The following is a 15,529-nucleotide window of genomic DNA, read 5'->3' as shown; positions in this document are numbered from 1 at the left end:
AAAATATTTACTTGCCGCCCGTTCGGTTGATTATTTTCTGTTTGAAATTTTGGCGTCCTTCCTTTTCGCCTGACTTGGAAGTCATTTTAACAAAGCTACCACTAACAATATTTCTACGTTATTAAATTGGCTACTCATTGCTCTATTTTTAATCAATGTTTAGCTCAGCATGTTTTATTTGCATAGTTAACGTTTGAGATATCAAGTAATTTTTATTTTAAATAAAAATTACTAACTTATTATTGGTTTCAGTGGTAAAGCCTATTCCGTGAAAATGTTTTCAAGGATTACTACTAGAGATTTTTAGTATAACAAATAAAAATGAATTGATTCACGTAATTTGGTTGATTCATCGATCGTATTTACTGGAAGCTAAGTCAATTAACGTTTTTCAGAGATATGAAAGAATAAACTCTCCGAAAATTAATTGAAGTTTAAGAACATTTTAAAATTATTTAAAGCGAAGTTAATGTATGGCACTATAATATGCATTTTCTTAATGTGTATAAAATCATTAATTCTCCTTTTATTATTGTTTTGTGGTGTGATTATTTACTGTACACTTTCCTTACACCTAATTTAACACCACTCGCTGGGTGGTAGGTTAAGTTAATAAAATAAAATAAATTATAACTGAACATATGCAACCTAAACTTAAATGTAACCCTAACAAATTTTTGCTGTCAAGCAAAATATACTCAAAGCAAAGATCAAAATAACAGTAAATATAGCAGAGCATAGGCAGCCTTGTAATGGGCTACAATAAAAATCATTTGTTATATCAACATTTTATATAATGCCACGCATAAAACCAACATTAGCAATCCATTCTAGATTAATAGCCTTTTTTTAAATTTCAACATTTTTTTTTCAAAATCTCAAATTTTTACACTAATACAAAGAGTTAAAATCACACCAAACTCTAACTCATTTATGTGCTGTCATGGTAGCCTAACAATGTTATCAGGACGCTTAACATAGTTGGAGGTTATTGCAATGCAGATACTTAATTTTACATCAAATCTAAAATAAAATACATAATTTACAAAGAAATTAAAAATACAATTGTTTTCAATAACTTATAACCATAAAATTCGTCTTTCGGAAACACAACACTATATGAAATACATAATTATAAAGTTAAATAAGATTGCCTGCATAGAGTACATATTTCGCTGTAGAATGAAAATTCATCCTTTTTTGTGGAGACAGTTAAATTAACCTTAAAAATATTATGTTTCAGTTAGTTCTTTACAATAAGTTATTCCCCCACAATATATTAAATTATTTTGATATTATCAGTTACAATCACGAAAAAACGTGTAAGATTACTTATGGACTATTTTCCTCATTTAAAAAAAACATACTTGACGCAAATAGTAGGCTACCAAAACAAAAAAAATAACAAGATACTTTCCTACATAATAAAAATTTACACTTGACACAAGTTGAACCAAAAAAAATACACACACATAGTTAGACATGGTAATAATAGAAAACTGCTGTCAACACGCTACCTTACCTTTAATAGTGACTTTCTCGAAAACAGTAAAAATTTTGTATTAGTTTTTTTTTAGGGTTAAAAGGAAATTTTACGTTGTGTTAAAATATAATTTCAAATTTAATTAAATAAGTTATAGAAAACCCACGTCTAAAAAAATTAACCTGTTTAGGCAAATAACTATAATCTAAAAGTGTACTGAGACTCTTTCGTGGTCTGGCACCTGTCTGTTACTGGGATTGAGTTGTTGTAGGGCATGTGGGTAGCACATACAGCGTGGGTTGAGATGGAGAGGAGTATGAGCACGAATGGAATTTCCTGATTTGTACCATACTTGTAGCATAGTAACCCCCTAGGGCGTGTCATTATTTAAACATTTTTTCCCTATAGTGCCACACAATATTGTGGTATAGCATACCGCAATTAGTAAACTTAATCCTCCCTACATACGAACATAATATATTGATTATGTCATGTCTCTGGTCTAAAATATTTTCAAAAAATCACATTAATACAGAGTACTTTTGGAAAGTTTATTTAGTTAATAAAATAACAATTGTGCACCTGGTAACATGGCTAGCACACTTCCTTTTGGACCTTGAGTTAGGCTAATGGCTAACGGTTTGATACCTACAAACTCCAACCCTTGGTATTTGTAACACTTCAAAATATATAGCAGATAAACTAGCGCTTTTTAACAGAGGAACCTGCTATCACCAGTAGACGTCATCCATCATAGTCCACGCCTGCAGTCCACATGAGTAGTCCGTAGCAGCAAACATTGGAATCAATATGGGGGCCATGACGTCATTAGACATGGCCGTTAACAGCAGACGAAAGCAGCAGACGAACCTGAGTTTGGTGAGGGAATGTGTGGGTAATTAGTGTTACTAGGAGGGCGTGCTATAATTCTCACTTGCAAACATACTGTGAACGATATTTCCCTTCTTGTTTGTGGTTTACCTACGTAACATTCAATTTCAGTATATAATAAATGAATCGGCACATACAAAAAGGACCTCCGTAACAAAAAAAAATGGCAAAGTGAGATAAGAATAAAAATCGCATGTTATAGGATAGCTTCAACTTACTATCTATGCTAAAAGGGATTGAGTCATATGCGTGGGTTATCTAGGGAAATTCTTAAGGTACGCTAAACGGTTCTCAGTACGTGACTGAGGCCTTCCTAGCATACACTAGTGACAACACTGCCTGACTGTTTCGCGCCCCTGATCAGCTGTCATACTTGTTTGGTGTTGCTGTTTGCAACCTAAACTTACTTAGGAAGCCTGCACTGTTGCATCGTGTTATAAAAAACTATTAAACGTTTGTTTTATTGTAGTTTTATAGAATATTTATATTTGTTGTATTTAAAAATATCAATGGAAGATTTAATGGAGAATAGTGAAGACTTTGTTGGTAAGAAGCGTAAAGGGAACCAAGTCTCGTGGAGGAGGAATATAATTAAGAGCTAGAGTTAACAGTGAAAAATTTGCCGATTTAGAAGGAAATGTTATTGTGCCTAAGAAAACTATTGAAGAAGCTGTAGGTAAGATATAGCAGTATAATAACAATGCAACCAATCTTTGAAACTACTTAGTTATTATAAACACTTAAAACTAACCTACACATACAAATATATAATTTGGAACTTAAAATCAAATCCTTTTAAATGAAAAACATAGCCCTTAATACTTTGAGACTTACACCTTTTATAATGGAAATAATATACCCTAATTCAACTTACACAAAGGGTTTTGGTTTGTGTTTTTAGTCTCTGTTACTAATTTATATGTTCTCTTTCAGTTGCAAGAGAATTAATTGTTTTGAAATCATAACCGAAGATAAAGAAGCTGACATTTTGGCGAAGTTTTATGATTTGTCCTCCAGAGATTTACAAGATTTGCATCTGCAACATTTGATTGATGTTTTTGCGGTAAGACGAAGACATCTTTGAAAAGGAGAAGATGCCAGAGAAAATAGTTACACTTTTCATTATCAGGTGATGGTATGATAAAACAGACAAATGGTTCGTTTTAAAGCTTTCTTAGCTCTCCTTTCAGTGTCAGTAAAAAGAGTTAAGAGACTGAAATCCTTGAAAGTATTGGCTAAAAGTTCTGTTGACATATGTGGAAAACACGTTTAAAAAAAGCCCACTTGCCAGATACAAAACAGCTTTTGAGGGAACATATTGAAATTTTCCCTCAAAAACTAACTCGTTATGCATCAAAGACTTATAACTACTTAGAAGCATGGTAGAACATAAAACTATTTTGCACCCTTTACAATGAAAATAATAAAAAAAATCATGTTAGCCAATCATTCTTTGTAAGATTATTTGACGAAAATTATAACATACATTGAGTGATTGTCGTTGCACTTGTGAAGAACTGCAAGTCAAGTTAAAAAGCCCCATCCTAAATGAGGCAGCTAAAATAGTGGCATCTGTGGAGCTTTTAGTTCATAACAGAAAAGCATCGGATATTTATGCTCGTTTTGAAAGGGAACGAGAAACCAAAGACGAACCACATGTGCTCGCTATCTGCTTTGATTTCATGCAGAATGTCCAACTACCTCAAATACCTGTTCAAGAAACCTTCTACCTACATCAGCTTACAACCAGCGTGTTTTGTATTGACGACATTAATACTTTGATGCCGTTATTTATCTGTATAATGAAGGAGTAGCGAACAAAGGGTCGAATGAAGTATGCTCACATGTTTATGACTTTTTGAATAGTGTACCCCCACAATACATAGAGCTGCATGTGTAATCAGACAACTGTGGGGGGCAAAATAAAAATTATGCTCTATCTAAAACGCTTTTTGCTTTGAAGGACAAAGCGTTTTGAAAATATTAAACAATTTTTTCCAGTCTGATGAAGATCATTTCTACCATGTGATAGGTTTTCGCCATAATAAAAAAGCAGTGAAAAAACATGACAGAATTTATGGCATCCATCAACAGACAAAAATAATCATCCAGTCAAGTAAAAATCACAAGTTCACAGTAAAAGAAGTTCAATCTGAAGAATCTGTATGTGCATAAATCGAATGATAATATTTTGGGTTATTTGCGTAAATATTTATCGATGTGTGCGATGACAAGTATAAAAATATCTAGTAAACACATAGAGATTGGAAGATGCTGGGTACGGAAAATGTCTTGGCTCTGGTTATATCAACACTGAAGATCTCCTGAAATGTTGATGAGTGGTACAAATAATTGACTTCTGTCCTAGCTTGGAATCAGATCAAATATTGCAGTCATGTGATGTAGTCATATGAAGTCAGTTAGAGGTTATGAGTAGCTGTGCATAATCAAATTTATAGTTGTGTAGTCAAAATTATGTTTGGATTCTAAAGGTTCCTATGTTTAAAATCTCTTAGTCTTCTGGTAAGCTTAAATTATTATCTATTTTCGCTGTGCGATTAGTTGTTTGAATAAATAATTGGAACTTAATGTTACCCTGAAATGCCTAAAAAAATATATTTCATAAAAAAAACCATGACAATTGATCTGTTTTGATTCTCATATTATTCAAGCACCATCTGTTATTCAAGTCACAACAGGACACTCATTCTTTTTCTGGTTTTGGTACAGTGCAGATCAGCTAGTTTGACTAGTCTGCATAAAAGTCAGGTATATGAATATTCTTGTGTATCCGATGGCATCTTTAATATCTTTAACGACGATCTCCATGGCACCGACGTTGACATCCTTGCAGATCCCGATGGTGGCAGTGTCAAAGTCTGCCGAGATCTTGGTGGAAGGTCTAGCGTCGTCACGGAGGACCCTGAAAACGGCGGAAACGAAGACGAAGCAGATCCCGATGACAACGATGAGGACAGCTCGAGATATTACAATGGTAACGAGGCTACCATCTCCAGAGATCCCGATATGGGCTGCATCTACTGTCTCTTCACTGAGAGACTTCATTGTGTGCATTGTCGACAAAAGAGGATACCTCGATACCTGCAACTACACCGAATTTGGCAAATAAAAAATTTTGTGTGCAAATTTCCAGGTTAATAATCAGTTGTGTCTATTTCAGCTTCTTTGTCATCCAGTAAAGATGTTCTTTCAATGTCAACTGGGAAATATGTAGCTTGTTGCAACATTCAGGGCTTCGTTGCCTACAATAGCAGATTACATTGGAAGTATCATACTTTCCGAACCATTGATCATTATGGATCTATCAAACGAGTCATATTTTTACGAACAGTGACAAAAGTTTTAAATACCGTCAACATGCGAGAAGACACGAAAATCATGTCTGCACACTAATCGTGTGACATTTCCATGTGACCCATGTGGTGTAAATTTTACGAACAAAAATAATTTGATTAGGCACTGTTAAAGCACAGTTCATTTTCAAGTTGTACAGCGGGAAGCGATGGTAATTGCGATGAATATCTGTATCAGTGTTACTACTGTGGTAAACGTTTTAACGAAGACGAAGTACACGAACCCATGAAAATCATATCAGTAGAAGCAATCTTGAACATGTAAAATTTCTGTGTGAGAACTGCGGTGTACAGGTTACACGGAAATTATACTTGGAAAAAAATTAAAAAATGTTTGTAAAGGTAGGGTTCTAACAGCAACACCCGAAGACTCTTACGCTTATCATTCCTGAACAGTTGTATCGTGATCTGTTCGAATTAATTATATTTTTTCACTCTAAAAACGAAATCAAAACAATTTTCTTTAAAGAAAAATGTATGTAGCATGGACTGAAAAATTTATATGATGTATAAACATGTGTCAGATTTTACTGTATATAAATATGTAGTTAAAAATAAATGATAGCCTTAAAGAAATTTAATTTTATTAAAATACATTTTCTTTTTTTTTAATGTAATTAACAACAGGTAACAAGTAATTTTCTTATTAGTTCAGGTCTGTAATGCACATTTTGTCTCGTTTATAGGTTTTTTTAACAATAATGTTGAAGGAAATTTTTGATTAACATCATTTTCTCCTGAGTTTGGTATCATTATTCTTAAACATTTGGTTTGGGAATAGGATTTGTTTTATTGGAGTTAGATTTACGTTGGCGATATAAATATTTTGAATCATAACTTATTAACCAAACTAGTGAATAAACTGATGTTTTGGATGGACGGTATCAGTAATATTATAAATACTTGGTAATCTATTCTTCGTCCAAGTTACTCTCACCCTAGTAACTGATTACTAACAGGAATTTTGGGTACATGAAAAAATTTATACTAGCAGGTGGCTTTAAATTTTTGTGGCTTATAATATTAAGAGTGTTGACTTTCACATTATGATTTGTGGGTAAGACTCATATAGTATATGTAATACAAATATTTTTGGTTGTAAGTTATAAATTCGTATGCTGGTTTTCTTCTCTGATTCCGCGTTTCTTATTTTGTACTGATTCCGTCAAGTACTCTACATGAGCTTGGTTATTATTTCAGACATGTTTTACGCAATGTCGTGATGGCTAGGTGAGAAGTGCAACGTGTCTCATGTGAACATCTGACTGTCTTGGCATTCTGCTAGCTTGAAAGTCTCTAATCACACGTGAGGACCCAATGTTCATTTGCAAGTGCCTGTAGGTAGCCTATGCCTCGTTCGACAGCCTGTTTTTAGCCACGAGTAGATTTATTTATCTTTGAGGTTAATGAGATTTAATTTGTGTTCTTTGACTAGTCGAATGTGAATACTATTTACTTCAAATATATTGGAAGTTATTTTCCTACATGAGGCAAGAAAAATACAAAGTTGCTTCAGTGCCTAAGATAGGTATCAGACACTTGGTCCTTACCGTATGTGTGACTAGAAATTCTTACGTGTGCTTTCTCCTGTGACCAGATTTTTTTGTTATATAGATGAGACATTATTGTTTTCAGATATAATTGTTAAAATGTCTTGGGAAAAATGCCTTCTGTAGAAAATACTATGTGTGAAAGTTATTTTAGTCAAAGTGATAATTTAATAAAACATGTAAATAATTGTTAAGGTTATTTTTTGTTACTAATATGAAAAATGTCATTGGCAGAATGAATTTTTTTTTGTGTGTAACCGCTAGTATACCACATCACTTGAAGAACAATAGATGGTCTACAATGAACGACTCTTGCGCTCAAGAAACAAAACTATAAGGGAAAATGATCAGGTTCCTAAGACTAAATGAATATTACTTTTTTTTACTATATAATTAGTTTATTTAATTGTATTTGGGATGATAGGTTGAAAGATTAAATTATAATACTGGAAACACTAGCGTTTACAGAAAATCAGAATGTAGCTAGCCATGAACTTGAAAACAATACAGAATAGAATAATTTGAAACTTTCAAGATTTAAGATTGTGGTATATCTCTGATAACAGATATATGGAATCGATATAAAAAATGTAATAATATTGGTACAGCTCATGTTAATATTGTTGATAGCTATGATGATGACTTTGGGACTGTGATAGTAACATGAGCTCGGAAATTTTAAGAATTACAATAAAAAATATGTAAAGAAGTTAGAAAAAGTAGCACCTGAGACATATTGTGCATCGAGAGACAATCCGATTAAATGGTGAATCGACTAAAGTTTCTACTTGATTTGCAAAATGCTGAAAACTTTTACATCATCAAAGAAATATGTGAAAAGAAGTAAGGGATTTATACAACATAAAAACATTTTTTTTAATCTGATGAATATTGTTTAAAAAAAATTATAGAATTTATAATTAAATAAATATGACTTTTTTTTAATATCATTCTTACATTCGAACTTTCAAGTTTTTGATGCCTGCAGTGCATGTAGTATATAAATCATTAACATACCTGTTTCTTCGATTTAACATGTATATTTTACATTTTAAATTGTATTTTGTTTAAGGTCAATGAATGAAATGAGTGTTATCAAATATTAGTCTTTCTTTAACTGTTGTGATTTAAAAAACTATTTTTAATTATAGTATGACAAATATGATATTATTATGTGACATTGTTTTGATACTCTGCTTGAATGAAATTAATGGAATACTTTGCTTGGTTATACTCAGTATGATACATCGAATAAATGGAACCAAGAGATATTCAATTTGGTAAACGTCATAATTAAAAATGGCGGGATTTGAAATGGTGGAATGTTCGAGAAAACAAAATGGCGTTATTCTGAATGGCGTATCCAAGATGGCGGTCGCGGCATCCTTATTGTAAACGTATGGCTTAGAGCGGCTAACTCTTAGAAATTTTAAGTCGCTTTTAGGCATTTTGAAGCTGTTGGCATTTTTGTTGACTAAAACGGCAAATTTTTTCTCAAAAGGGGAATTTTTTCCTCGAATTAAAGATATTTATTTTCTTAAAAAATTTTTGTCAATTTTTGACGGAATTTGTTTTACAAAAAAACTGTGCATTTGGCGAAATTGAGCGGATTACGGCAAATTTTAAAGGTCAAGGACAAAGTATACGGTCAAGGTCATCCAAGATGTCAGCCGTGACGTTACAATCAAAGATTCTTGTCAGCACCAAGCACCACAGCCATAAGCCAGGCGCCAGATCTGCATTTATATACTAATAATATTCTTGGCGAGTAACGAATATATAAATAAATTGATTCAATTGTTTACACAAATAACAATGTTAATATTTCCACCGAATTTTTAAATTCGTTGCAAGTGCCCGGAATGCCTTTACATTGTTTGAATTGAAAATAGGATCACCAATAATTTTTTTAATAAATTTGGTAACACCAAGATTATGTAACGGAAAAAGGATGTACGCGGAACAGTGATCAAATAATGTAATTAACGCCAAAATCATGTCAGAAAAAAATAAAGGACAAACAGTATTTATTCAGAGGATTACTTTCATATCTACCGAGCAGCCGTTTTAGTTTAAAATACTAAAATTACTAATACGATTAAAATTTCGAATGACTTTAAATAAAGTACAAGTACAAACATTCAGTTATTGTAGTATTAATTTACAAGAATCGTGCTTTTCTCATAAGAAGTCGTATGTAGCTTACTCTAAGGTAGGAAATCCAAACAATTTATATGTATTTTCAACAAATAATAAAATGACAAATATAGTTTACAAGCAAGTTTTGGCTAGTATAAAAGCAAGCATTTGATAGTTTATAAGTATTATAATAGATTGAAAACATAAGTTTTTAAATTAATTAAGTGTAAATAAATGAAAAGTCTATACAAAATTCGTTTTCTATCGATAAATATTGGTTAGATAAAGTGCGCGATATATTTTTACACGGGTAACTCCGTGTATTGCAGATAGGATATAGCCTATATATATATATATATATATATATATATATATATATATATATATATATACAGAATAGGACTTTAGTATGATGTACATATGACATCAATAAACTCTGACACCGTTTGACCGATCGTCATGAAAGTTGGCACATAAAAGTGTTTTTACATGGAGAAGGTTATATTGCCATCCATTTTTTTTGCAACTCACCGCTAGATAGCGCTGCAGCGCATCAACTTCTAACCTGTTCATCTGATAGCCATGACAACTGGTGTATTATGATTTTTCTGTCCTTAATATTCAATAACAACAAATAGTTATTGTGGCTGAAAATAGTATTTAGTGAGTTAAAAATGAAATACCATTTCAAATGAACTGCTTCATAGTGTCTAGATTACATACAAACTATCCATTTTAGATGTATAGAAATTAATAAATATACACTGATTAGACATCATCTGCCAGGTTTTGCTAGTACTAAACATAAATAAACGTAATGGCATGGACACACGAATACCCGTTAACCTTCACATATCACTTACAGCCATATATGGCCAATATTTTATAAAAGGGATTCCTGGTACTGGCAGTGCGAGGCACTGGTGCCTACTGCCATCTTAGACTGTGATGTTACGGCTGCCATAATGGATGACCTTGACATTTGACATTGAGCTTCACCACAGTCAAAATTTTAAATACCCCAATTAATATTTTAGACCCTTCGGCCATATTGTAACTGTATATTCTCTCTTTAACATGGTATTTTTCCTTAAGGTTACATCACCAACGAGTGCCCCACTCCCAAACGTTGAACGTTTGGTTACGGTATAATTTTCTATCGTTTTGAATTCCACCATTTGGTTTTCTAGAATTGTTCGTCATTTTAAAATATGAATTTTTGTATGCCATCATGGATTCTTCCATAGTGTTTTATAGAACATTCTTCCATTATTAAAAACGCCATTTTAAAAACTTTATCCTCACTTCCGCCATATTGTTTACTAGAATTTTTTGTATTTTGAATCCTACCATTTATTATAATGACACCACATCCACCATATTGAAAATCCGTAATTATTTTACGAAAAATCGCAAAGTCTCAAAATAAAAAAAAAAACATTAAAAAAATTAAAAACAATAATGAACTATCCCCTTGGAGCTTGGATCCTGGATTCAAACCGATTAAAAATGGCGATGGGTCCTTCCTCCACAGAGGCTACCAGCGCAATGACCACAGATATCAAGGAATATAAATTATATCAACAAGTATGACATAATGGCGGCCATCTTGGCTACATCATTTTAATTTCATTTTGTAGAGTTTGGTGTCACCATATTAGTTTATTATTTATCAACTAGAGTGCAGTAGGGGAGACCAGGGCTAGTTTTTACCAAATTAATATTTTAATTTTTTTAATTAGTTATAAGTGGTAAAATGTAAATAGATGTTATTAAAATTGATGAATAAATAATTTTTCTTCTATAAAATCTTATTACAAATTAATAGCACACAGTAAAAGTATTTATTTTCCCTCCCAAGGGCCAGTTAGCCAGTGTAACTACTTACCCCTATGTTGGGGCAAGTTGTCACTTAGTGAGGAGCTTGTTGTCACAAAGTAAATAAATGAGTATCCATTAATTATATTGCATTATATTTTGTTATATAAAAATATTTACACCAAACTATTTTTATAATTATTCGCAACAATCTTTTGTAAAAATTCTTTGTAGGTAAAAATTGAAGAAATATTTTTGAGAACCAAAATCTAAATTATTTTTATTAGATACCTAACTCCAACTAAAAAAAATTATTCTGAGGAATCAGATTTACAATTGTGGCAAACAAAATAAAAACTTGTGAGATTCTCTTGTGTGTACATTTTTCGTGAGACGACATTTGACATATTCTTCTCCTGGAACACGTTGTCTGAAAGATTCTTCACAAGGCCAAACAAAAATTTCAAACGATTTAGCTGAATGAGTAGCGCTTTCGTCTTTTCCTTGGATTACGAAAAGTTTGGCTACCATAATAAAGGTAGTTTTCTTTTGACTAATCCCAGTTTTTTTTTCTGCAGCCAATGCATATTTTACTGGAGTGCCAGTCAAGGTAGCTGATATTCTTGTTTTCTTTTAAGGGACAGTTGGTTTTCTTTCTCCAGCCTGACATTTTCCGGTGAAAATGAAGTCGAAGAATTTGTTTATAAATCAAGAGACCCGGAATTATCCAGTCTTTCCATGACATAACAAGGCAGGAAGTCTACACCAGAAATGGTTTAAATGGAAAAATCCCCATCATTTTGAAACCGGGTGTGCACAGAAGTTCTGTGGACCTAACAGATTTAATCATACGTGTATATGCTTAGAGTTAATCCAGGGTTGTTTATTAACAACGAATCACAATGAGAGTTAACCAACATTATCAGAGGCCCGATTACGCTTCGATCAAGAAGCTGTAGTTTGTGAGAATTTTGGAGTGAAAAAAAAGCATTACGACACCATTTCTTTAGCATAATCCAGAGCTGAGACATTAATATGCTAAGCATGATTATCGAGGAGGAAAAAAATTGGGATTCAGTTTCGTACACTTAACATTTGCAACAAAATGATGAATGAACTTCAGGAAGTTTTCTTCTTTCATACAACCAGGTTGTTTTGCAGTTAACTGACGTCCTGATGAACCGTACCGTTTTTAATTCTGTTTAAAATTAATTATTGGGAAACAAAGAAAAGGGTACGGTATGCCAGGTAGCTGACGTTGCTATTGCCAGTGTGACTAATCACCCTCTTTCTGCTGATGATCCAGGGTGGTTTATTAACAACGAACTGGCGCTGAACTGTTGTTATACCAGTTTTCGAATATTGTAAATTTTACAGGGACGAAAATTAAATCGGCTAAACAATGATGAAAGGTTTCCGAGAAACATTTTAATGATAGGTTTGTTGATACTTGTTGCCCTTAACAGACTAGTGTCTTGTGCACTTAGAATGTATGGGATTTTGTGTCTTGCTAAAAATGCTGTTTATCAGTCAGATCCTTCCACTTAATTTTCTACGCCAAGTCGGAAGCAATGTTTTGTTAAGTGCCTTGTCATAACTAAACGCTACTTTCCGGACGTCTGTAGGTGAAAAACAAAAGTAAATATCACTTTTTTTTCAGATAATACTCCAAAAATGTTTCTTGGTCGCTAGAGAACACCTGACGTGGACTCTTATTACCAAAACTAGCTGAAGTACTCGGCGTTGCCCGGGCTAAACACATAATAATATAAGGAACGTCACTACCGAGTTTCAAAATAATATGACTACACTTTAAAAAATGTAAATTTTTATTTTAAGTCCCATTGATTGCACAATCTCGGTTCATCAAAACTACGCATCAGCAAAACCGGGACACCAATTTTCAGCTTCGTTTTATGTGAAGGCAGGTAACCCATAGGTAAGACGTAACGGACGCACAAAACGCGTTATAAATTAAAGGAAACGCCATCTATGACGAAGTTTTAAACTAAACTGTTTTTAGCACCTTTAGTTCGCTAGCAGCCGCGAGATTCACTCAGATCGGTTTAGCCAAGGAGAAGGATAGGACGTATATGACCGTGTGGCGGACATAGAGAAATGACACAAACCCAATGACTTACCTTCTATGATGTGTTATTATAACACAGAATTTACCCCTTTCAAACTTTCTAAGCGATGGAATTTTGAAATTATATATAGTACAAGTCTTTGTCAGAATTGTAACGGGAGAGGAAAATTATTGATGGTCCGAAAAATGAAAATGTATTAAAAATAATAAAAAAAATTCTAGTAAATGAAAAAAAAAATTAAACATAGAGAGAGGAAAAATATAGTTTAGGTTTGCGATTTAACGTGATAAAAAGTATTTAAATACTAATTGAACTCTTATGAGGGTACTGATTGCTTCGTTGTTAATATCACACGGGTGTTTTTTATTTGTATGGGAAAATTAAGAATGATAAGGCATCTAGTGCGTGGCAACAATGTTAATAGTCAATAGGAAATATACTTCTAGTGCCTGCGGCATTGTCAACACACACTTCGTACGTGTACTGCATGTTGTATCTAACCCCCTCCAACGCATTTGATTCTAAATTGGACTTTTAGTAAGGATCCCTAATGTTATTGATAATATAATATAGCCTGTAGCCTTCCTCGATAAATGTACTATCCAACAATGAAAGAATTTTTCAAATCGGACCAGTGATTCCTGAGATTAGCGTGTTAAAACAAACAAACAAACAAAATTTCAGCTTTATAATATAAGTATAGATGTAGGTAAATCTGGAGACTGTTCCGCTAGAATTTTAACACTTACTTCCTGACAGTATTAAACTAGAGTTCTGTCATTTATGTCAAACAACTGGTCAGCTATCATAATGGAAATCGGGTGAGTTTTATGTTTAACAGCTCTTAGTAATACATCAGCGGAGGATTGCCTATCAGTTTTCTGCTTATACGTACACAACATCTAAACGAATAAAGGAAAATAAAAAATGTATGCATATCTTGAAAAAATAAAATTTTAAAATAAGTTTTAATTTCCTAAAACTCAACAATTGCATTTTACTGTTTTGTTAGTTGATAAAAGTACATATAATATTATTGTTCAATAAAAATATTTTTTTAATTCAATAATTCTAAAAAGCCGCTGAATTAAGTTGTTGGCCATTATCATAAGTTAGTTTATGAATTACAGTTTGATACTTATACATAACACAATATGGTGAAAATGCAAAAAAAAAATTGTTAACTTGCACTACAAGTCACTGTTCCCGGACAAAAAAAAAATTCTTTATTTTACAACACTATCTATCTCGTGAGTAGGTACTTTTTCTGAACATTAATTTAAAGAAATTTTTTTATACAATACGAATATGTTATTAAATCTCTTAACTTATATCAAGGAAATGCACAGAAACTGTTTGGGTAGACAGAAAAATTTTACTCGCACTTATCATGTATAAAAACATGAATATTCTGAAGAAAGAAAAGCTGTGGTCATCAGGTATTTCATTTTACGTCCGCTAAATAGTGACACTTGTATCCTGTAGATGAAAATATGTACATTATATCCATTAGAATCCTCTAAATAAAGAGTTTGACAACTTGCCACTATGGCAACTAGCCCCGATCTTCCTGATAGTATTATTCCAAGATAGCCAATTATTTTCACGTCCGTGATTTGTGCAGCTGTATTGTACACCATTTGGAAAATCTGTAATTTCTAGCCTATAAATCTGAAAGGAAATTATCAAAATAACTAAAAATTTACTAATAAATATATAAGTTTATCCTATCAATTCCAGTTATGTGTTCGATTCAAGGAAAATACCAATAATATAAATTTAGGTAAATATATTTTTATTGAGTTAAATATCGCATCAAATTATACTGCACTCTACAAGATTTCCATAGACAAAACTGGTTCGTGCTCAATGAAATCGCCATCACGTACGACGAAATTACACGAACCCGCACCTTTTGGCCTGCGTATCCTTGGAAACTACAAGACTAACAAATAATAGTTTCAAAAACTAAAAACACGCTTAATATAGAAAACCAAACCAAAAAATAGAAAATAAATTTTAATAAATTTGAATTAAGAATAGTGTAATTTATTTTTATAAATATAAATTAATAATAGTGTAAATAAGAAAATAATATATTTTATTTAAAAAAAAGCTTGGGGCAATTGGTTTTAAATAGTTATAAATATTTTACTGACATATATGAGTAGAAGGTTTATCATT

This window comes from Bacillus rossius, chromosome 5, assembly GCF_032445375.1.
Source record: "Bacillus rossius redtenbacheri isolate Brsri chromosome 5, Brsri_v3, whole genome shotgun sequence".
In the NCBI taxonomy this organism is placed as follows: Eukaryota; Metazoa; Arthropoda; class Insecta; order Phasmatodea; family Bacillidae; genus Bacillus; species Bacillus rossius.
This window is presented reverse-complemented; position numbering follows the sequence as displayed.